General features: G+C 42.5%; 1 long non-coding RNA gene across 2 annotated transcripts; it reads right to left on the reverse strand.

The window, feature by feature from the left end:
• Window positions 1–4,878: 4,878 nt before the first annotated feature.
• LOC137209982 (uncharacterized) lies at window positions 4,879–24,480 on the reverse strand. Of its 2 annotated transcripts, none has more exons than XR_010936210.1 (3): window positions 23,196–24,480; window positions 21,580–21,658; window positions 4,879–19,915 (listed from the first exon to the last, which is right to left on the reverse strand). It is a non-coding gene; the product is annotated as an uncharacterized lncRNA (long non-coding RNA). The 2 variants fall into 2 exon arrangements; XR_010936209.1 differs by having other exon boundaries at window positions 4,879–11,855; window positions 14,457–21,658.
• Between the last annotated feature and the right edge of the window lie 493 nt (window positions 24,481–24,973).

A 24,973-nucleotide genomic window follows, 5' to 3' on the forward strand; every position in this document is an offset into this window, starting at 1 on the left:
GAAATAAGTTCAGGGTTTCCCCAATTTTAGTCTTTGGGAACTACCTTTATCATCTTGGCCATATCCTCATACCACTTATACTCTGTTTAATGTAATTCTTTAAAACAATTTTTTTCACACTTTAGCTTCATCCTAAACAATAGTATCTATGACCCCATGAGTTGGATAAGCTAGTTACATCTTTTTCTAACATATATTAACGTAAATGTATAACCTTAAAAGTTCTTCATCTGTGTGACAGAATAAATCAACCTGTGCATTGTACAACTGGTGATACACAGATCCCATTCTGAGAAACCCTAAGGTATATCAATATATTGTTTGTCTACAGTAATGTTGTGGTTTGGTGTGTAAGAAAGTAAGTACTAAATGCACTTAGAACTTTTTCTTCAGGTTCCTTCCCTTTTGAGAGGAAAAAGGAGGAAAAATATAGCATCATTAATTCCTTCCTACTTGGGTGGCTCAGGGACTTATTTTTAAGTTATTGAAACCACTGATTACTCAAAGTGTAAGCCAGGGTGGGTAGCCATTTGTAAGAGGGCTTTAGATTAATAGAAGGGCAAGCTCTCCCCTGGTATGGAAGGAAGTGTATGTAGAGAGGTAGATGGAGTGATTGATTGCTCCTGGATACACTGAATATGCTTTTATTCAGGCTACAACACACCATAAAGAAAAGCTGTGGATGGGAATGAACAGTGTACCTGTTGAAACACAGACCCTCTTTGGAGAAAATCAACTAACATTTATATTCAAGTACCCACATACTATGAAGAACAGGTAAAGATCCAGCCTACTTGGACCCACTGCACACATCCTTATTGAGTTTCTACCAAAATGTAGCACCAACATTTTGTCTCCCAATTGGATTTACCACTAAGAGAGAGAAGTTGAAGCAAATAGCCAATGTTGGCATCTGGATATACATAAATTCTGTAAATTCTGAAATTGGCATCCTAACTTATAAATCAGCCTCTTCTGAGTTAAGTTAGAATGAATGAGTTGCCCCTAGACTTGAACAATTTTTTAAGAAGTAAAAAAATAATTTTTCAACCTGCAAGGCTAAACATCTGTGGAGGCTCTACTAAGAAAATCATTCATAGTTGGGGCCCAGGTTGATCAGAAGGCTAGCCTATCTTTCTTTGAAACCTCAGTAGGTAAACGGGTACTAAAGACAAACTTAATCTCTGGTCCAGTTTTCCAAAGGCTGGCTCTGCTCGTTGGATAGCATTCTGAGGGGTTCCTATTACTCATCTCAAAGCTACATCTAACATCTTACTAATGGAGGCTCTGCCTTGATATTCAATGAAAGATATTCACTAATCGAGTATTTTAAGAAATGAAATGAGTTTATGTGGTAGGTAGAGTATTTTGAAACATAGCAAAGATTGGTTTGTGCTAGAAGCCTTCATTTGGTGAGAAGACTGGCTTCTTGTCACCAAACCATCTGCCTGTCTTCCATGGGCTATGCTGACCTTCTTGTTAAATTGTCTTTTGCCCACTTAGTTCATCAGTTAACAAACTCTGTTAATTAGATGCTAAGAGAACAAGGTGATGTCTAGGTAGCTAGGTAGCAAACTCTAGAACTTCTATGTATACAGTACTGAAAACAAAGTCTTTATCACTAAATAAGCTCTGTCTGGAGCAGGTTAGTACACAAACTTTATTTTTACTTTTCTTTTAAGTGGTCACGCTGGGCTAACTTCACAAAAGTAGTTACTGCTATAAAAGTCTTAGAAGAAAACACAGTGGTAAATCTTCATCACCTTGGGTTTGTCAATGGCTTCTTAGCTATGACACCAAAAGCATGAGCAATAGAGGAAAAAAATAGATAAATTGAACTTCATCAAAATTTAAAACTTTTGGGGCTTCCCTGGTGGCACAGTAGTTGAGAGTCTGCCTGCCAGTGCAGGGGATGCGGGTTAGAGCCCTGGTCTGGGAGGATCCCATGTGCCGTGGAGCAGCTGGGCCCGTGAGCCACAACTACTGAGCCTGCGCATCTGGAGCCTGTGCTCCGCAGCAGGAGAGGCTGCAGCGGTGAGAGGCCCGCGCACCGCGGTGAGGGGTGGCCCTCGCTTGCCACAACTGGAGAAAGCCCTCGCACAGAAACGAAGACCCAACACAGCCAAAAATAAATAAATAAATAAATTTATTTATTTTAAAAAAAAATTTAAAACTTTTGTGCATCAAAGGACATTGTCAAAAACTGAAAAAACCCACATAACTGGAGAGAAAATGTGCAAATCACATATCCAAGAGGGGACTTGTACCCAGAAAATATAAAGAACTCTTACAACTCAATAACAGAAAAATAAATAGCCCAATTAAAAAATGGGCAAAGAGATGTACAGGTGATCCCTAACTTATGGTGATTTTTCGACTTTATGATGCACATTCAATAGAAACCGTACTTTGAATTTTATTCTTTTCCTGGGGCTAGCTAGCAATATGCAATAGGATACTTTCACAATGCTGGGCACTGGCAGTGAGGTACAGCTCCCAGTCAGCCACGAGATCATGAGGGTAAACAATCGATACACTTCCAACCATTTTGTACCCATACAACCATTCTGTTTTTCATCTTCAGTATTCAATAAGTTACATGAGATATTCAGCAGTTTATTATAAGATAGGCTTTGTGTTAGATGGTTTTGCCTAACTGTAAGCCAATGTAGTTGTTCTGAGTATGTTTAAGGTAAGCTAGGCTGAATCATGTTCAGTAGGTTAGGTATATTAAATGCATTTTTGACTTATGATATTTTCACTTTACAGTGGGTTTATTGGGACATAACCCCACCAGAAGTCGAGGAAGATCTATATAGACTTTTCTCCAAAGAAGACATTCAAATAGCCTACAAGCACATGAAAAGATGCTCAACTTCATTAATCATTAGGGAAATGCAAGTCAAAACCACAATGAGATGCCACTTTACATCCACTAGGATGGATATAATTTTTTTTTAAGTAAATTTATTTATTTATTTTTGGCTGTGTTGGGTCTTTGCTGCTGCATGCGGGCTTTTCTCTAGTTGTGGCGAGCGGGGGCTACTCTTCGTTGCGGTGCACGGGTCTTCTCATTGCGGAGGCTTCTCTTGTTGGGAGCATGGGCTCTAGGCGCACAGGCTTCAGTAGTTGTGGCACGCAGGCTCATAGTTGTGGCACATGGGCTTAGTTGCTCCATGGCATGTGGGATCTTCCCAGACCCGGGCTCGAACCCGTGTCCCCTGCATTGGCAAGCGGATTCTTAACCACTGTGCCATCAGGGAAGTCCGTAGGATGGCTATAATTTTTAAAAAGGAAAACAAGTGTCGGTAAGGATGTGAACAAATTGGAACTCCTGTACCTTGCTGATGGATAACTAAAATGGTGCAGCTGCTGTGGAAAATCGTGTGGTGGTTCCTCAAAAAGCTAAACATAAAATTATCATATGACTAGCAGATCCACTTCAATGTATGTAGCCAAAAGAATTTAAAACAGGTACTCAAACAAACACTCTCACATAAATGTCTATGGCAGTACTATTCACAATAGCCCAAAGGTGAAAACAACCCAAATGTTCATCAATGAATAAGTGGATAAACAAAATGTAGTATATGCATACAGTGAAATACTATTCAGCCATAAAAGAAATAGAGTACCAATACCTGCTATGATGTAGATAAACCTCAAAAACATGATGCTAGTTGAAGGAAGCCAGACACAAAAGGTCACATATTGAATGATTCCATTTATATTAAATATCCAGAATAGGTAAATCCACAAAGACAAAAAGCATATCGGTGCTTGCTCCAGACTGAAGGGAGGTAATGGCGAGTGACTGCTTCATGGGTACGGGTTTTCTTTTGGGGTGATGAAAATGTTTTGGAACTTGACAGAGGTGGTGGTTGCACAACATTGTGAATATACTAAATGCCGATGAATTGTACACTTCAAACTGGTCGATTTTATGTTATGTGAATTTAACCTCAATTTAAAACCAAAAGCAGTTGATGATTGTTACTTAATGATCTGACATGCAAGTGTGAAGCCAGAATCAACAGAATGCCCCATTGTTATAGCCATGACTTTTGATGGAGTATACAGCCCATTGATTTGGAATAATTTTCTAAAGAACCATAAGAGGCTATCTTTTCAGGGGAATCCTTTTTATGAGTGTGTATGCTCACAGTTTAGCTGATATCTGTTAAATAGCAGTATAAATTATTTAGCACTGTTTCCCCATAACTGATGGAGAATTGGTTCAGAACAAGTGACATTAATTTGAACACGACTGGCTATCCGAAGTGACTAGGAGATCCTGGGGAACTTGATAGTGTCAGGTGATGAAGCTGATAGATACATGGCACTGCAGCTGACAGCTTAGAAACTATAGAAGTACATCTACTATTCTGAGGAGTACTAATTAGGACCAGGGGAAATCAATAGGAGAAGTGCTTTAGAAGAGTTGTACATCACTCTACTAAAAGCAGGTGAATCTGCCAGGAGAGCAGGTTCTATTCCCGGGGATACAGATTTGGGGTAGAAAAACGAAGAATCCTTACAGCGAAGATGTGCTTTCTACTGTATGGAAGTCAGTTTTATTAACTTACACACAAAGAAATGCTTTGATATGAGCCACCTGAACGTCTGATTAAAAGGGATTAACTTCAAATTTGCTCTTTTCTGTAACTGGCCTCATTTCCCAAACTGGTTAAAAATTATTACCACCCTAAGGATGATTCTTGAACTGTGTTACATGCACAGCTTGATAATGTGCAAATGTTTCCATAACACTAAACTATCACCTCTCTTCCACCCTTTGGAAAAGTCGAGTTTACTTACCGAATTGAAAAAAGCTTATGATCACTACAGATGGAACAATCTCACCTAAAATAGCCAAGAAATAAAATGAAAGGTTACGTTTATCCTTTGGGGTAGGGTGGGGGGTGGTTAGACTGAAACTCAAACCAAGTCTGGTATCAGTTAAGATGTTTTCTCGGCTGTAAGTATTCAGAAAATCAAACTAACAGTGGCTTAAACCAGTAGGGATTTATTTGTCTCACAGAATTAGATGACAGGAGGTCAGATTTCCTGCTGAATGATGCCATCAATGACCCTGGCCTTTTCTATCTTTCTATTCCATCCTACTTAGCCTCATACTTTGGACTCATGGTCACAATATGGCTACCACCATACCAGATATCACGTTCACATTTAAGACATAATGAAGGATGGATAAGTGCTGGAAGGAAGAAGGTGGCATCAGCCACATCTGCCCCTTTTTAGGAAAAAAAAAGCTTTCCTGGAAGGCCCACAGTAGATCTCTGCTTATGCCATATTGACCAGAACAGGTCACAGGGCCAGACCTAACTGTAAGCCTGGTAGAAAGAAAATATTTAGCATTTCTAGCCTCCCTAGTGGAAGGTTGGGAATGGGGAAGAGGGCGGGGAATGGGTTTAGGCTGGTCTTATTTCATTGTTTGCCACACTTTTCCTTGTACAAACATTAAAAAGATTCTTAGATGGAGAAGTAAAATAACCGATTTTATGGATAATAACAAGAACATGGACAATGTATGACTCCTTTTCCAACTCTCTTAATCTAGAAAGTGTGAAGATGCTTGTTTCCACTTCATTTCAGAAAAAAGGAAAACTGATCTACTTTAAATGGTTTGTGGCCTTCCTTTTCAGGTCCTAAAATATCTTCATGCATATTGACTCGTTTGGTTTTCCTACATTTAAGAGAAAGACAGTGGAGATTGGGGATGAGGGGAAGATGAGAAACGAGGCACATGATCATTTACTCACCCAAATTTAGAAATTTAAGGGGTCCTGGTTTGGAGTTCAGGCTATTTTAGCCAAGTATTTTGTCCCTACTATTCTTCCTCCCTGTAAATGCCCAATTAAACACATACACTTACACACACAGATTATAAATAGTCACCACCAGCATAAGCGAAGGAAGAAATTACCTAAACCTTGGCCTGGGCAATGGAAGGCTGTGACTGAATACCCAATGCCAGGAAAGGAGGGAAATTATTTTTTCCCTAGGGAATTCAAATCTCTTTGAAGTTATCACACCTGAGAAATGGATTTATGCAGCAATATTTTAGGGCACAGTGGTCAGATTTATGATGACATAAAATACATTCAATTTCCAAAACAAATCCAGCTTCCTCTTTGTTATCCACAGAACCTATCTTACCCAACCAGGCAAAGTAAGCTTAACCTTGACAAACTGCCGCCCTGCAGGAAATGCTTGCGTCAGCTGGCAGATTTTCCCAGCTACGGATTTGTAATGACGTTCTTAATTTTGAAGAACAGACTAACTGACTACAAAAGGATCTGAATATGACCACCCACAAATCTTTCTGCTAACTGATTAGTATGAGTTATTATTAAGTGGGTTTTCCATGCTTCATAAGCATTTCCTGTGCTGGCGCATCCTTTGTGATACTACATATTGCCTCTGACAAATGATTCAAAAATAAAATATGAGCTTCAAAGGAAATGAAGCCAACTGTGTGGCAGAATAGATTTCAAGGAAGAGTTTAATAACATCTTAGGGGGGAGAACTTCAAAAATACATTTTCCGAGAAAAAAAGATAGTAGCTTTAAGGTTTGCACATTAATGGAAAAATAAGTTTTAGCAAAAGAACAAAAGTCTTCATAAAGTGCAATGTTTAGAGGTTTAGCATTTGAGCTTTAATAACTTGGTTGCAGTTGTGATAGGAATAATCTGTAAATATCACTGGAAAGGCAAAATACATTCTCTTCTCCCAGGTTGAAATGGACTTCTAATCTGCTAGCCAAAGGGCATAGTTTAACTATCTCTATGGCAACCATTTTTTTTCATTTATCTCAGCGTCTGAAGAAAGAACATGCTGTGTACAGCTTGGTAATGCAGTTGTCCCAGACTTTAATAAATTTGCTTTTACATGCTGTTTACAGACTATCGTATCTACAATCTTAGATATTAAGGTTGAGAGATACACAGGGTCTTCATAAAGTTCTTCTACAGATATCTGGTTATATTAATTCCCTTTGGCAAACTCTTATAGTACAATGTTTTATATTTTGGAAAGTACATCTTAATCATTTCCATTTATCTTCCCAATACCCATAAGGATGGAGTAAGCTCCAGACGTGGAAAGCGTTGGCTAATATTGAAGGCAGAAGAGTCTGCTGACCTTTCATAGACATTTTACAACAACGATCAGAGGCTGAGAAGACAGAAAATCATCTTGTCACAAATGCCATAATGAAGAAGGACAGCCAAAGTTGCAGATGTGAGAATCTAATATTGGAACTGAGAGAAAGAAAGAGTTAGACCTACTAGCTTCCAAACTTGGAGAACAGTAATAGCTAGCCCATAAGTGGTGAGCTAAGAGTGCTGGGCACTGGAATAAGTATTTTACGTACTCAGTTGTCACTGAAATCTCACAAGATTCCTGTGAAGAAGATATTACCACCATTTTCAGATATGGAGAGGAGGCTTAGGGAAATTGCTCAGTAAAAGTTAGATCCCTTCTCTGCTATTCTCCACTATGATGATGTATAACAAATGATAATCATTCACTTGGTCATACTTGATTTCATGCTGTAAGTATTTAGTGGACAACTGCTTAGTGCTAGGTACTGGGCAAGTGACTGGGAAAACCAAACTAAACAAGACCAGCATAAGCCCTCCCCTCGCAGGCCTAACTTTGTTAGTCTAATGTGGTGCAGAGTCCATGGTTAAGAAGTGATAATGGCTAATACTTGCATAGCATGTGTTTTATGCCAGGCACTAAGTGTTTGACATATGTTATTTCACTTAATTCTCCCAACATCCCTACCACTTTACAGATGAAGAAACTCAGTCAGGACTAGAGGCTGAGTAATTTACCCAGGGTTATACTCCTTGTGATTGGCAAAGTCAGGATTTGAACCCAAGCAGTCTAACTTGAGGGACCACGATGTTATTACTGTGCTATTCTTTCTCTCTAAAATTACTTATTGAAATAGGTTGATTAGAGACCTCTCTCATTGACTGCCAGGCCTGTCGGTTAACTGTTGGATACCTTTCGCTTAGAGAGAGTCCGAATGAGAAAAGAATGAAAGAAATAACATCTACTCAGGATATTGGGAAGAGGGGTTTTTTCAGGGATGTGACAAAGCAGGTCAGGGAGCTGAGAATACAGCTGAGGATAGGACAAGCATGGTCTGTGTCCCCTTTGAGCTCTCAGAGAAGCACGCCCAGAGATTTCGGAATGAGGGAACTTCCTGCCCTATGCGGTCCAGAAAGTTTTCTCTGAGGAAATGGTGCTTGAGAAAATCTGAAGAATTTGGGACAAGCCCTGAGGGCAGAAGGAACACACTGTGGAAGTTTTGAGGCAGGAGAACGCACAATGTGATCAAAGAACTGAGAGAAGTTCAGTTAGGTGAATGCAGAGATGGAGGAGGAGTGTGGCACAAGGTGGAGGTGTGATGTTAATTGAGAGAGCAGACTGTGTTGAGAACCCTGGACTTCATTCTAATGGCAACAGTCAGCTATGGAAAAGCTTTTCAACACAGGAGAGTCATGGTGAAATTTGCTTTTTTAAAAAGATTAATTTGGCCAAATGGTAGAAAACAAATGAGAAGAGGGAGAAATTTATGTAAAAAGACCTATTAGGAAGTCTTTGCTTCCTAATTGTACTTTGAGTGAAGTTTGGTGGAAGGCTAGATTGGTGGGGTGTTGACAGTGGGGATGGAGAGGAGAGGGAAGACTCGAAGATAATTAGAAGGTACTTAGGACTTAATTACTAATGGAAAGACAGGGAAGAGCCCGGGACATCCAAAGGTAGAAATCTAGCGTCTGGGTAATTATCAAACTAATTAGTGGAGCAATGCTAGCAAGTTGCAGGGCAGATAGAAGAAGCCGGAGGTTGCGTGTAGGATGCTGGTATGGCAGCTGGAGGAGAAGGCAGGGATTGATGCCTAGGATGACAGTAGGAAGAGGAATGTGGGTGGTTGTGGGGAGGGAGGCTCCTGAGGTTTCTTTGCCACTTTCAAAACCACTTCTTAAGTATTTTACTAAAATTCACTTTAGCTCTCTGGTGCAGATTTACTGATGAAGGTAAAATTTGAGCTGATAATTTTTTTTTTTTTTGCGGTACGCGGGCCTCTCACTGTTGTGGACTCTCCCGTTGCAGAGCACAGTCTCCGGATCGCAGGGTCAGCGGCCGTGGCTCACGGGCCCAGCCGCTCCGCGGCATGTGGGATCTTCCCGGACCGGGGCACAAACCCGTGTCCCGTGCATCGGCAGGCGGACTCTCAACCACTGCGCCACCGGGGAAGCCCGAGCAGATAATTTTTAAATGGAGAAAAGTTATTAGCCAATTCATATATTTAGATCCTGTTAATATTTTCTTCATTAACACAAATCAATTTTGAGCTGAAGTCTCCTTTACCTACTAAATCATCACTGGCAACATTAGTACTGGAAAGGCAGTGTCTAGTCTACCCGAACTTGCCTTATAGAAGTTTATTTGTAAGACTACTATTTGACTCTCGGGATATAATTTCTAATAGAATAAGTTACAAATCATGAATGACTTCCCAAACCAGTTCATAAAAATTTATTTTAAGCCTTAATATAGCTAGAATAAGAATCTATATAAATCATGTTGAAGTGATCAATCACATTTATTCAGCAAGCTCAGTCTGGCATCTGTTAGATTCTGTTTATGTGCTGAGAAATCAACAACAAACAATACAAAGGTCTTTGCAGTCTAGCTGGAAATAAGGGGCTGAGGATAGGAGTTATGGCAACAAGGTTTTCTTTCCTCTTCTACCTTTACCCCTTTCTCATTTCTCTACCCCAAGAGTGGAAAGCAGAAACTGCCCAGGGAATGTAGGAAAGTTTACTAAAGTAGAAATGTGATAGGCTTTCCTTCCTGCCCCTTCTCCCCTTCCCAGATGCTGCCGCAGATTCCCTTCCTTTGTGCTCTTTCTCTCTATGGAATCTCTCTTCCTTGACCAACTGGGGCTAATCTGTGGATCAGTGGCAGGAATGTGGAGTAGGGCAGGGATTGAACAATGAGAAAAAAATAGTCTCTTTTTAAAAAATTAATTTCTTTTTGGCTGCATTGGGTCTTCGTTGGTGCCCGCAGGCTTTCTCTAGCTGTGGCGAGCGGGGGCTACTCTTTGTTGCGGTGCGCAGGCTTCTCATTGCAGTGGCTTCTCTTGTTGCAGAGCAAAGGCTCTAGGCGCGTGGGCTTCAGTAGCTGTGGCACGTAGGCTCAGTAGCTGTGGCACAGGGGCTTAGTTGCTCCGTGGCATGTGGGATCTTCCCAGACCAGGGCTCGAACGTGGGTCTCCTGCATTGGCAGGTGGATTCTTAACCACTGCACCACCAGGAAATTCCCAAAAAAATAGTCTTGAGAAAAGCAAGACAGACTTACAAATGGAAAGAGAAAGGGAAAGATACATTCCCAACAGGAACAAAAAAGAGTCCCCATTGAAATCAGAAGAGGCAGTTCATATGCAAGATACCCAAATCAATACAGGGCTTACCATTCTTTGTAGGAGTCTCACTCAACTGTTTTTCTTTTTTTAAAGAAAATTAATTCTCTGAAAGGCAAGATTTACTTAAGAAAAATTAAGAGTTATTTCTAATGTAACTACCAAATGGTAATTTCCTAATGAATTAATTGGCTCAGAGCTATATGCTTGTTCTTAAAAAAACAGAAACTGACTATTGCTAACTTCAGCAGAAAAGGAATTTGTTGGAAAGGTAGAGGATAGGTCATAGATTGGACAGGAAGGCTAGACTCCAAGGCTGGAAATTTGAGAGGAGCCAGGGAAATTAGGGAGCAGGCCAAATTCCCACTGCAAGAATCGTCTGCTTGTGATGTCTCAATGGACATGACAGCCATGTTTGCCTTCTGCTGCTGCTGGATGCACCTCCATGTGTGAATTCAAAACGGTCCCTGTATAATAGTTTCACTAGCCCCAGATTCAAAGCGCTGGGCAGAAACATCTAATTGGCTTTTCCCATAAGGGAATGGGGAAAGGGAACGTCTGGCTCCGTCACTTCCAATAATCACACAGAATGGATTCCATCAGAGTAGATACTGGGCAGCCACAAAGAGGACAAATGCCCACTGCACCCTGCTTCTGATAATTTACTAAAGTGTTCTTTTAATGAAAGGGTAGAATTTCAGCCAAGGATTTCAAAAGCATTTGCAAGGGCAGCAAAGAAATTCTGCCTAACGGTTACTTTCACTGGCTGACTCAAATAATAAGCACCACCCAGGTCTACATTTGACTTTGATTCTTAGATCTTGAAGCACACATCTTTGTCAAGACTGCCATTTGTCTACTTGTGGCACTGTCTCATTAGAAACCCTCAGCTCTCTGAAGGTATAGGTATATCCATTTTATATACCCATTTTACATATGACATGACTGAGTCTCAGAGAGGACAGTGTTTTGCCTATAATCATGTACTATAGGCCTAACTGGTTATTATGGAATATAAACAGATTTGGAGTAATTAATTTCTTCTACCTTATTTACTCCAATTTAAGTAAAACATGACTAGTAAAATTATTTTTTAAAATTATTTTTATTAATTAATTTATTTATTTTTGGCTGCGTTGGGTCTTCGTTGCTGCACGTGGGCTTTCTCTAGTTGCAGCAAGCGGAGGTTACTCTTCGTTGTGGTGCGCGGGCTTCTCACTGTGGTGGCTTCTCTTGTTGCGGAGCACAGGCTCTAAGCGCGCGGGCTTCAGTAGTTGTGGTGCACGGGCTTAGTTGCTCCACAGCATGTGGGATCTTCCCGCACCAGGGCTCGAACCTACGGCCCCTGCATTGGCAGGCGGATTCTTAACCACTGCGCCACCAGGGAAGCCCCTGTAAATTATTTTTAAAATATATATTTCCTCTAGGATTATTTCACATTTTTTCTTCATAAAATGAATGATAGTGATTTGAAAGTCCCTGATGGATGAATAGGAAATTTCTTCGTTACAATAGAAATTGAGTCCATTAATTATAAATCAGAATAGATAATGCTATTCAAAGCTTTGCATTTCACCTGGCAAGAATCTAATTAACAAGAATGCTTTTTATAAATTCATTTCTGACCTATTTCCTTAAAGAATTGAAACTAGACTCAGATATATTTGTTCTAGTTAGTTGCTGTGTTTGAGTTTGAAACTTTTATATTTGGGATTCTATGTACAGTGATAACACAAGTAAGTTCAAATGAATTTTTAAATTAAAATTATGGATATTGAGAACAATAGCTTTGAGGAATGTGTACTACCATCATGCCAAACTCAATATTTGGGCTTAAATTCCCTACAAATTCTAATTGTTGAAGGGAACTTTTTCACAAGTCTAACATTGTAAAGTTTTGATTAAGGAATCCTTGGGGAAACGTTTCTTCATGAGGAAGTTCAAGGTGTTAAAGCCAACAAAAAGCTTCATAAATCATGCAAAGCAAGGCTTCCTGAACGTGTTAGCAGGACAACACCACCTCTGTACAGAGTTTCTATTTTATCCCTGCTAAGGTGAAGATAAAATTCCCTTTGAGGTAATTATGAAGTCTGCAAAGTTTGTTCTCAGGTGCAAGGTATGCTGGGACCTCAGCAGCAAGAAGAAGGTCTGGCCTGGCAACACAGGGGCTGTGGATGCTGGTAATTCTCCAGTGCTCTCAGAGGTGCTGTGGTTTAGCAAGCTCGAGCAGCATTCAGGGGCTTATTAGTGGTTGGTCAGAGGGAGGGAGGGTTTCTGAGTGGTGGTTCAGTGTAGGAACCAGACAAGACACATACCAAGGCAACCATTACACCGGAAAGTAGGGCCTGGCCAGCAGGATCCAGCCACGTGGGAGGCCAATTTAGTAGGAAGTAGTTAGAGTTCCGTGCCATTACTCACCACCAGGGCTCAGGGTGACCATAGAGAGAAAGGAGGATTGGGATCTACAACCAGACGCAGGGAGACATTGAGGGTCTAGGGAGTCTAACTGAATTCCAAGCCTCCCTTGTACTTCCTACCTCAGTTAGATACAGCAGAGGCAAGACTGGGATATGTTTGGGGCGAGCATCAGGAGACCTGGAGTAGAGGAGCTAGGAAAGCAGAGGCAGTCAAAGTGAGTTAAGGTTGACATCAATCTCCTCTCTCTGTGCCCTTCTGTCAACTCAGGAGTGACCTGTCCCATACTGTGGACTCCCAAGTCCTTCCTACTTTCTTCACCTCCTTGCCCATATCGAAATACTGATGGGGTTTATTTTAATATGATTGCTGATATGATTGCAAAATACTGAGTGCTCTTTGTTTTGATGGTTAAATGAACTGTACTAAGCATTTGGGGGACTTGCATCCCCAGAGCTCATTCTGAAGACGTCCCACCTCTAGCTCATGCTATGCGAGTGGTCAAGGGCAGATCTGCTGGCCAGGGCCTCTGACGTGACTCTGCCACAAAGGACTCTGCCCCCGAGTAAGTGATTCCCAACTAAGGGATTTCCCTCTCTCAGGAATTGAAGTTGAAAGACATAGAGCTAAGGAGCCAATTGATGGGTCAAGAAAGCCATGCTGAATCAGGCTGGGGCAGCCGTCTGTGGACTTGAAGAGTTCAAGTTACAAAAAAAGCAGCAATTACAAGCAAGGAGAAGAAGCCAGTTGGTAGAGAACAGGCAGAGCAGATGCAGGAGTCTCGTTTCCTTGTGGCTCTCCAACACCCAGCTCCAGAGTCCTGGCCATCTGGCTCAGCTGTACTGGGGGTCCTGTCCTTGGGTTTCTGTGAGATTCCTCCCCACAAATTTCTTGAACTGCCTTGGGGACAATACTGTTCCTTGTAACAAAATGACCCTCAATCTATACACAACAGAACAAAAAAAGATCAATGTATTAACCAATCCCTGTATTTTCAATCTTTGTGTTTAGTTGCAATAACGAGATGGTTTATTTAGTGGGGGCAGGACAGAGGGAACCACAAAATCATTCAGGCCTATTTTTGAAGCTGGCCCTAAAAGTTAACCTGCCTCCCTCCTTTGTTTGGATGAGTTATGGGCATAAAGACCGGAAGACGTCTTCCCTTTTCACTGTGGCCAGCCCTCTCCCTGCTCCTTCGCACACATGGGCACGTGTGTGTGCACCTGCCGGTGGCTGAGCTTGCCATGGGTCACCCACCGGGACCTGCAGCGCACCCTACTCTGGCTCAGCGCCTCTGCTGCTCACACCCACCTTTATATTTACCTACCACTTGCCCTAAGATCCCTCGATATAATTTTTGTGCTTTCTGATCCCTTAATCTTTAGTGCCTAGAGAAATGCCTATCCTCAACTCTCTTATCTCCCTAGAGAATATTAGCCTAAACCTTATATATTATTTGACCTAGGTAATAGGTTTCTGATAAGCATTGCTGTAACAGTTTCTTTCATTAATAGTGACACATCTGAATGAGGGATCACAGATTTATTTTGAAAACAGTCCTGCTGTGTTTCTACTCACCCAGGCAACATGCTAGAACCAGTGGCTTCGGATGGTCATCATTCACCTCTGGAGGCTTCTTTTCCTCCCCAGCAGGAAGCTAGGCCCTTTCTCTTGGGAGAAGCTGTAGTATCCTCTCAGGCATCAAAATGTACTGCAATGTCTTGTTTTCACAAGTCCATCTCCTTTAAGACTGTGCTTCTGGGCTTTCCTGGTGGCACAGTGGATAAGAATCCGCCTGCCAGTGCAGGACACGGGTTCGATCCCTGGTCCGGGAAGATCCCACATGCCGCGGAGCAACTAAGCCCATGCGCCACAACTACTGAGCCTGTGCTCTAGAGCCCGCGAGCCATAACTACTGAGCCCACACGCCACAACTACTGAAGCCTGCGCCTAGAGCCCATGCTCCCGCAACAAAAGAAGCCCCTGCAACGAGAAGCCCACACACCGCAACTGAAGAGTAGCCCTCGCTCGCCACAACTAGAGAAAGCCCACGTGCAGCAACGAAGACCCAACGCAGCCAAAAAAAAAGATGGTGCTCCTTTCAGAATCTTTCATACATTGAGCACAGAGTACAGAGACTAAATATGGATTACAAAGGGCCTTCTTTTGGGGGTTCTTAGGAGAATGGAAAGTAAATGAATTTAAATTAAGTACATGCAAAGCATTTGCAGTGTTGTGAGAATTCCATAAACATTAGCAGCTATTGTTACTATTACGATTATTATTAATAAAATCTGCTTCCTTCCACCTAGCTTTCTGTCTGGGTATCCCTGTGGGTGATGTGCCATTAAGAAATAGGGAACTAAAAAGGAGATAAAACTTGGGAGTTGGAGCAAAATAATGAGTTCATTTGGGGACATTAGCTTCAATGCTTATGAAGAGACCCAAGCATGAGGCTAACTTAAAAACACACACTCCCATTGTCGGGACTCAATAAATGTTGACTAAATGAGAGAATGCTCATTCATTCATTCGTTCAATAAACGAGTTCTTGGCCCTGATTTAACCCTAGCTGTTCAACAGCTTTAAGGAATAGGATCAAAGTAAACGTAATGCTTATTTTAAATTGTATATACCATTAGCACTATTATGAAGATTATAGTACCAAAAAACTGAAGAACACTGATTATATGTTTTAAAATTTCTTTCACCAAATAATCAAATATTTATTTAGTACCTTCTAATATGCGGCTTTAAGGCCCTGTATAAATAATCAATGTTCACTGGGCAGCAACCAATTTTGGATTCATTGTTCAAACATCCAAACTGACCACGAATGTTCTCTAAGGACTTAAGATGCCTGATTTCTTCATTATCCCTCCTTACCTATAACTAGTCCTTAAGTCTCCCTGGGATGTAGATGTCACACCATCTATATACCAGGGAGAATGAAAAATTCTCCCTAATCTGCTCTGTAACTGTAAAACATAGAAGCAAATGAAGAACGAGGAGGAGGAAGGGGAAGAGGTGGAAAAGAGAACGGAGGAAGAAGGAAGGAAAGAAGAAAAAGACAAAAAGACTGTTCTATGTTCACATCGCCAAGTGGGTGGCAGGTGAGGGGAATCGATTGTTCTTTTCCCTTTCTTTTTTCTGAAAATAAGAGGAGTGGAGATTATTTTAAAAAATAGGTTGAATAACAATCTGCTTCCTCTGGTTCTATCAGGTAAGTGTTCTGGCAGTGACTAAGTGGCAAGACTTAATAACAAGGTATTTGGGGCAACTTTTCTTTCCTGAGGAGCTACTGGAAACCCTTTGTATTTACTAACATTTCTCTATCTCCTTAAGCAACACTTTCATATCACCACCGTTCTTATTTTCTCCCTCAGCGTTCTACCCTAATAACCTCACTTCTTCAAACATCTCTGTGCATTTTATTCCAAAAGATTTTGACTGGAAAATCTACTCTTCAGAATGGTGAAAGCATGTTTCCATTTCAAGATTAGTAAAAGGCTCAAATTACAGGAAATTGCTCGTCTTTAACCAGTCAGGTTCCGTTGAGAGCAATTCACTGAGACGGTCACTATGGAAACCACAGGTGGTAGCAGGAGGTCAATCCAGTGACTCAGCAGGTGGTACTTCCCTTCAAGTCAATAGTAGCCAGTGCCCCGACAAGATGCCAAGCAAACAGCACACTGTGGGTGTTGCATTTTTTAGGTGGTATACACACTGACCTTCACTGGGCTCAGGTGTAACCAAATTTTAGATGAGCCAAAACACCAGCAGGAAAAACAGCAAGAGAGAAAGATCAGAGTCAAGTGGTGAAAGAGAGAGAGAAAAAAAAGAGTAAACTTCCATTCTACTCAGCTTTGTCAATCACTTGAAGGTTGGCCTCAGTGACTGAAACTGATTACTCAGGGGAAGCTGTAAGGGAAGGATGCGCTTTCCTGTTAGGCTCATTCTTATGACCTGCAAGGATAAGATATTGCTCGATGATCATCAGCTTTGTTGCCTGGAATCTTTTTTTTTTTTCTTAATGAAATATAAACTGTTAAAAATTTGCAGTTTTGCATTTTAATTTAAAAAAGAAGGATCCCTGGTGGCATTTTGGTAGCAGCTTGGCTAACAGGCTCTCTTGACGATGGCACTATTGACATTTTGGACCAGATAATTCTTCCTTGTGAGGGTTCTGTCTTGTGCCTTGCAGGATGTTAGCAGCATCCATCTCTGGCTTCTACTTACCAGATGCCAGTGACAGTATTACCCAGCCCAAGCTCGCTCTGCTCACCACATTACAGGCCAATAAATCGGGAGACGAGTTGTTGGGGGCAAGGAATAACGCCTTGAATCGGAAAGCCAGCAGACGGAGAAAATGGCAGACTTCAAAACACCGTCTTGCCTCAGTCCGAATTCGGGCTCCTTTTATACAGAGGAAGGGGAGGGGGAGAGGCCCACCGCGGTGCCAACCAATGGCTGAGCAGGACCGCTATCGGTGGCACCTGCCCCGCCCCTATTACAACAAACTTCTACCCCTACCCAGTTGGTTGTAACAATAAAAAATGTCTCTAGACATTGTCAGATGTCCCCAGGGCAACACAACTGCCCCCAGTTGAGAACCACAGGTCCAAAGGTAAAACGCCTTGCTCCCAGGTGTCTGGGAGCTGTGAATCCAGACTCTTCTTTAACATTTTTGAGGAAAAAAGTTTTTTAAATTGAACTTTAAGCTTCAGTGCCAGAGGAATAAAGGAATCAAGTTTTCCCCCTCCCTAGACATTTGCAATATATGTGCCAAGTATAATATATATATACTATATATAATTACTTTATACTGTTTTTTAGAAAATGCTTCTGTCCATTCATTTTATCGACCTCTCTCTTTGACTTCAAGTTGAGAACTCCATCATCATACTTGAGAGTAAGCTCTGTGACCATTCACCCTCCATCATTTCCCTCTACACTGCCCTCAAGTAAACATGAGAAAGAAAGATGGCAAACATGGAAATTTTCAAAAGTGATCAAATGGCTTGTGGATAGGCCAGAACACTGTACTAGTACTAGGGTTTCCATCACTGAATACCCTTGCCCATCACCTTCAATAAGCAAAAAAATCTGTGGTCCTCCTTTATGTTTTGTAAAATTTAAGAAAAAATATAGCACAGTTAAAAAGAAATCAAGCAAAAGGGAAAACTGGGGCTTTGTTTTTTAACTACATGACCGGATATATGCACTCTCATCCCCTGTCCCTTAAGAGTAACGGCTGGGTCCTGTTTCAGTTACTGTGATTACTCTTCAACAGAACAATAACATCAGAAAGGTATCCTGTAAACATCTATTTGGCCTAACTTTAAATATGTGATTGAATTTTGGTATATGGATATATTTTCAATAATTTTAATCAATTATTTCAATTAATTTATTCAAATTGAGGTGTGGTATGGGTGACAAAAAATACCTTGAATATTTTCATCAAAATGAGTTTAACCAGGGACTTCCCTGGTGGTCCAGTGGTAAAGAATCCACCTTCCAATGCAGGGGACACGGGTTCAATCCCTGGTCGGGGAACTAAGATCCCACATGCCACGTGGCAACTAAGCCCGCGCACCACAACTACTGAGCTTGTGCGCCACACGAGAAGCCCACGTACCGCAACGAAAGATCCTGCGTGCCGCAACTAACACACGGTGTAGCCAAAAAATAAAATAAAGAAATAAATAAAATGTTAAAACACAACTTACATTGATTAAAAAAAAGAATGTAACCAGCTATAATGCATAGTTCAATTAATTTAATCAACTTTTTGTTGTATCAAATCTAATTTTTATTATTAGAACCATCAAAAAATTGAGCCACATTTTTTTATTCATGCATGTGGACAATTTTTTTTTTTTTTTTTACTATTTCAGGACAAAATATATTTTAAGGCAGCATTCTCCTTACATAGGGACATTCTGCATTCCTTGGCTTATGGAGGACAAAGGCATTAAGGAAAAAGAGCTAAGTCATGAAAATACATAACTAAAATCATAAGCAAATATTCTGCCAGGGACCCAAGTCTGGGTTTTATTTTATGTCAACAAACACTTACTGAGCACCCACTATATGCCAAGTGCTAAGTGTTGAGCTTGGCTGCTTTCTCTCCCATGGTCACTCCCAATCATGTAACAGTTACTTTCACTTAAAACCAATATTAAATTAATATCACTTAAGTGAATATCACTTAAGACAAATATTTAAATAGCACCTTACAAATGAACTGCACTTTCACTTACATTAATTTCAGGATAAGTAAAAAAATTACTGTGCACTAAACAGTGATCTGAGATCTCCTATACAGAAATATGAATCGGTATGAAATCATAATGACAATGGGAATGAAAGTGGGTGGCTGTAGCAGCCACAGGAAATGTGCCACTCAGATCTCCTTCAAGAGAACTGGCAGTGGGGAGCGTCGTTTCCTAAGAACCCCAGCTGCAAAGCCTCTGGATCCACCACCAGGCTCCTGTCGAGCTACACTTTCCTGGGCTGTTCCCAGCCAGTGACTTAGCACAGCAGGGGTCTTAGTGCTGGCCTGTCATCAAGGGGCTCAGGGCTTCTCTGACAGGCAACTCTGTCTCAAGGACTCCCCACTGGCTTGGCTAAAGGCCTCCTAGAGCTGCATTGCAGTCTGAGGCGCTTCCTACTCAGACCTTCTTTCCACCTCCTGTCACAGGTGTCAAGCCTTCAACACAGGTGGAAGGCTCTTGCCGCCTACTCCTGTTCCCTCCCCTTTATCCTTCACACACAGTTCCCTCCGATAAATCTCTTGCTTGTCTAACCCTGATTGGTGTCTGTTTCTCAGAGAACCTGAACAGACCCACGTGATACTGAGAGTGATTAAAGAAAACACATAGCCAGTAAGATGGAGTTTGGAAATAGGCTCACTCACTGCCTGGCTGATAAAAACTATCCTCTGGCCCAATTGCTGAAGATTTCAGTGGTGATGACCTAGAAAAATATCCTGATGAAGGAAACTACCATTGCAGGTGTGATGATTCAAGCATCTGAAAGATAGGAGGGGCAAAAAGCCTGTAAGGATTGCAGAGTCACTGGTAATTAAATTGCATTGGTGCCCTGCAGAGCAACAAAGAGGGCCATTAACAATTAAATGTAAGTGTGAGAGCCAGAGACTAGAGGCTTTGCTAGCTTCCAAAGAGGCCCTCAGCTGCTGCAGTAAAAGTGCAGACAAAGCTGAGAAGCAGACAAAGGATTTGCTAATGAGAGTTGTAGAGCTCCTGAGACATTTAAATGCTCAGCCAGTGTAGGTCTGTTATGCTGAGGACAGGGCTCTGGTAGAGAAAACATAGGATTTTGAAATATGGGGTGGGAGGTCTCTAAGGATGTCCCAAGGATTGGGGCACTGCAAACCTCCCTGAATCCCTAGAACTTGGAGAGGTGGTCCACCCAAGGGCTAGCACTTCCCCATATGGGAAGATACTGCAGAGGCTTCTCCCTTGCAATGCAGCAGGTATGGAGCTCTCCCCATCTACACTGCATGCTGCCAGCCCAATAACTAAAGTTAAATTCCAGCATTTCTTGTCTGGGGATATGTTGGCCTTGACAAGAGAGGAAAGAGTTTACACATCAAAGGAGCCATGTGTACACTGGCAGGAGCCAGGGGAGTGCTGCTGGGATTGGATTCTAAGGGGGCTTGATCAAGGGGGCAGGAACATAACACTGAAAAAGGAAGAATGCATTGAACTGGGGGCACTTTCTTAATTCATGGGATTTACCACCCTGGCAAGGACTCAGGAGATGGGGCAAACAAGTGTGGCTCTTAGAAGCCTAGAGAAAGTGATAGCCAATGTTGAGCAAAGTGGAAACACCTGTGTTGCTTTGGTAGCCTATAAACAAAGAAATGAAGAGCTGAAGGAAGTTGGCATACTGGATGCATATATTATTATGTTAGGCTAAAACCGATTATGTTCCATGGGAAAGCCTAGAAGACACACCATTCACCAAGGTCAACAAGAATGTGCTGGTGAGAGGAGCACTAACATCACCAAAATGTTCACTGCTGGCTCTCCTCTGCAGGCCAGAGCTGGGCTCATTAAAATCTACGGTGACCATACCTTTGCCCCCAAATATATACCAGTAATAGAGGTCAGGGGGTGGTGCTTCACCATTAGAAGCCAGGAGGCTGTAATGATCAGCAAGGCTGAGGGACAGCCAAATAGTCTTAATCTGCAGGGAACTGTGAAAACAAAGCATGGTGTCCTTTAGGCAAAACAGATGGGCATCCAATGAGGGTACTCCTTGATGCCTACAACCAGAAAAAGGCAAGACTGTAGGAGTAGGGGGGCCAAGTGTAGTCACAGTAACAAGCGCAAGCACTTGCTCAGTTACCAGACCTGAGCCGGCTTTCATATCTGGAACCACTGACTAGAGAGGTGGCTGGGTCCCTAGGAGGAAGGACCTTGCAAAACCACAGCAAGTATGCGCAACAGTGGTTTCTCAAAAGGACCTATGACCGTTTACTCAGGGAACTGTGAGAAAGGGGGAATAGCTAGATATTGCAAGGACTTTTGGACCCAGAGTTTGATTCCCAAAGACCTAAAGAGTCATCATGATCCTGTTAGAATGGAAGCTCATGAGGGCCATTTAATAAATGAAGATCTATCTAAAGTCTAACTTATAGACTGGGTAAGTTATAAGTCCAAGGACTTACCCAGTTGTCGTTTCCTCAGTTCCCAAATGCATAAATGGGAATGATGTAGTTGGAGTAAACACCACATTGAATCCTTGCCCTGTAAGGTAAGAGGGTAAGGAAAAACAAGTAAAAAAACTTCTTAAATTTCACCCCATCCTCCCAACCAAGGTAAATCTAGCAAATAAAAAACAATACTGCACTGGGGGTGGGGAGGATAGGGAAGATTAATGCCATCATTAAGGACTTAAAATATGGGGGCGGGGGGGCAGGAAGAGGAGCAGGTGTGGTTTCTTTCATATCTCTGTTTAATTTGTCAGTCTGACCCCTGCACAAATCAGGTGGATTCTGGAGAATGACTGTAATGTCAATGCAAGCAGGCCCACTCACAACTGCTGTGATGGACATAGTACCGTTGCTAGAGCAAACGTGTTGCTAGGCCTCAGGTACATGGTATGCGGTTATTGATCTGGCAAATGCATTTTCTATTTCAATTTAAAAAGAGGACCAGCAACAATTCACATTCACATGGAATGAATACTATTCATTTAATTCTGCCCTTGGGCTGTTAACTCTCCTGCACTCTCTCATAGTCCAGAGAGATCTGGACTGACTGGACATCCCACAGAACATTACATGTATCCATTACATTGATGACATTCTGCTGATTGGACAGGACAAGCCAGAAGTGACTAGTACCCTTGAAGCCTCGGTAAGACATATGCAGTCAAGAGGGTGAAAAATTAATCCTATGAAAGTTCAGCGATCTGCCACTTCAGTGACTTTTTAGAGGTCTAGCGATCAGGGGCATGCCATGGTATCGCTTCCAAAATATTGCATTGGAAGGAAGCACTGTGCCTGGCAGGCCCCTTTGAGTTGTGCAGGTAACATACTCCACACCTAGGAGTACTTATGCTCTGGCTCATATGTTGGGTAACATGGAAGCCTACCAGCTTTGCATGGGGCCCAGGGCAGGAAACAGTGCTGCAGGAGGCTGTGGTGCAAGCAACCCTGAAACTTGGGCCATAAGATCCAGCAGACCTTCCAGTATAGGAAGCATCACTGGTGGGAGAGATGCAGTGTGGAGTTTATGACAAGCCCCAGCAGCAGAATCACAACACAAGACTCTAGGATTCCAGAGCAAAGCCGTGTCATCTGCAGCGAATTAAGCCATTTGAGAAATAGCTCCTAAAATGTTGCTGAGCTCTGGTAGACACAGCATGCTTGACCGTGAACGCCAAGTAACCGTGTGTCCAGAACTGCCTGTTATGAGTTTAGTCAGACCCACCAAGATATATAAAGTTGTATGAACTCAGCAGCAGCCCCTCAGAAGACAAAAGTGGTATGTATGTGATTGAGCTTAAGCAAGACCAGAGGGTACAAGTAAGATGAATGAGCAGGTAGCTCAGACCTACACGTCAATCACAGTTGCATTAATGCTGTTTTCCCCATTTGTACCTACGGCCATATGGGGAGGTGGGGTACAACCAGCTGAAGGAGGATGATGCCCAATACCAGTGGGTTGGCTTGGCTCAAATTGTGCGTGTGAGACACAAACGGACCATGGCTGCATTAGAGACATATAAAGGGGTGGGCCTTGAAAGACAGTAGTGAAAGAAAATGTGGGAGCAAGGTACCTGCTCATAGTTTTATGTAGAAGTGGCCTTAGGTGAGATTCCTGGGCAGTGGTCAATGGCTGGCCCTCTGGTGAGGGTATGGGCATCCACCATAGAAGAGGCACTTTCATCAACAACCAAGTAGATAAAATGATCCCATCATTTGACACTGGCCACCCTAGAAGAGGCAAAATGGGCACATGGATAGAATTGCTTGTGGCAAAGATAGAGGCTATGATTGAGCCCAACAGATGAACTCCCACTTACCAAAGCTGATCTAGCTATTGTGTTTCTGACTGTCCGATCTGTCGGCAACAGAGACTAATGCTATGCCGATATGGTGCTTCACCTTTAGGAGAACAACAGACCACTTAGTGTCATCCAGACTACACTGGATCCTTTTGATTCTAGAAAGGCCAGCAATTCAACTTCACAGGGATACCTATTCTGATATCGCCAGATACCAGAGCTACAAAGTCTCAGCCAGCACCACTATTTGGGTGTTAATAGAATGCCTAATTCACAGGCATGAATCCCACCCCAAAACAGTTTTTATCCAGGGGATCTAATTCAGCAAAGGAGTGAGAGTGGGCCCAACCACAGGACCCATTGATCATATCACATAAACACAATCTGCAGTCTCACAGATCACTGGAGTGGCCTACTGAAGACACAACGTAAGCACCAGCTCAGAGGCAACATGCTGAAAGGATGGGGTACCACGCTTCAGGATGCAGTATATGCATCAAATCTCTCGGATACAAGTGATGGCTCCAATTACCATCACTTCCAGTGACCCACTGGAGGACTCTGCTTACCATTCCTAAAACTCTGGGCTCTTCAGGGTTGCAAGAATTGGTCACCAAAGGGGGTACACTCTTACTAGGGTACACAGCAAAAGTCCTACTGAACTACATGCCATTACTGTCACCAAGGTACTTTGGACTTCCTATGTCCAGGGACCAGCAAGCTAGAAGAGCAGTCACCCTTCTGGCAGGAGTCACTGATGTTGCTCAGCGGGAGTCAGGGGGATGGGAGAACTATGTGTAGAACACAGGTGACCCATTTGGTGCCTACTGGTATTCCCTCGCTCCACTGCAGTTGTAAATGGATATGTGTAACAACCCCAGCCTGATAAGGGTGTGATTAGCAAAGGTTGGAACCCCTCAGGAATGAAGGTTTAGGTCACACCATTAGGTAAGCCACCAAAACCTGCTAAGGTGACAACTGTGGATGAGGAACATTTAAAATGGATGATGGAAGACAGGATGAATACTAGATGTGCAAGGGGTGCAGCTATAGGAATGCTCCGTTCAGAATTCCTTCAAGAGAATTGGCTGCAGGAAGCATAGCTGACTGAGTCCCCGCTGAGAGGTCCTGGCCACCACCGCTCTGGATTCACCGCCGCATTCGCTGCAAGGCCAGGCTTCCCCAGGGCTGCTCCCTGCCACTGACTGAGCGCAGAGAGGGTACCAGTGCTGGCCCGCTCTTGCACAACATGGGACTCTTCTGACAAGCAGCGTGCGCTCGAGGACACCCCAACAGCCTGGCCCAACCCTTTTCAGAACTGCACTGCAGTCTGGGGCTCTTCCTAGCCGGTGCTCCTTCCTTCCTGCTCTCCTGTCCCAGGAGTCAAGCCTACAGTATAGATGGAAGGCTCCGCCTGCCTCCTCCCGCACCTCCTCTTTATGCTTTAAAGACACTTCCCTCCAATGAATCTCTCGCGACATATCTTCCATAGGCATCTGCTTCTTGATGGAATCAAACTGATACAGAAGCTCAGATTTACAGACCAGTAT

This window comes from Pseudorca crassidens, chromosome 17 (assembly GCF_039906515.1).
Source record: "Pseudorca crassidens isolate mPseCra1 chromosome 17, mPseCra1.hap1, whole genome shotgun sequence".
Taxonomy (NCBI): Eukaryota; Metazoa; Chordata; class Mammalia; order Artiodactyla; family Delphinidae; genus Pseudorca; species Pseudorca crassidens.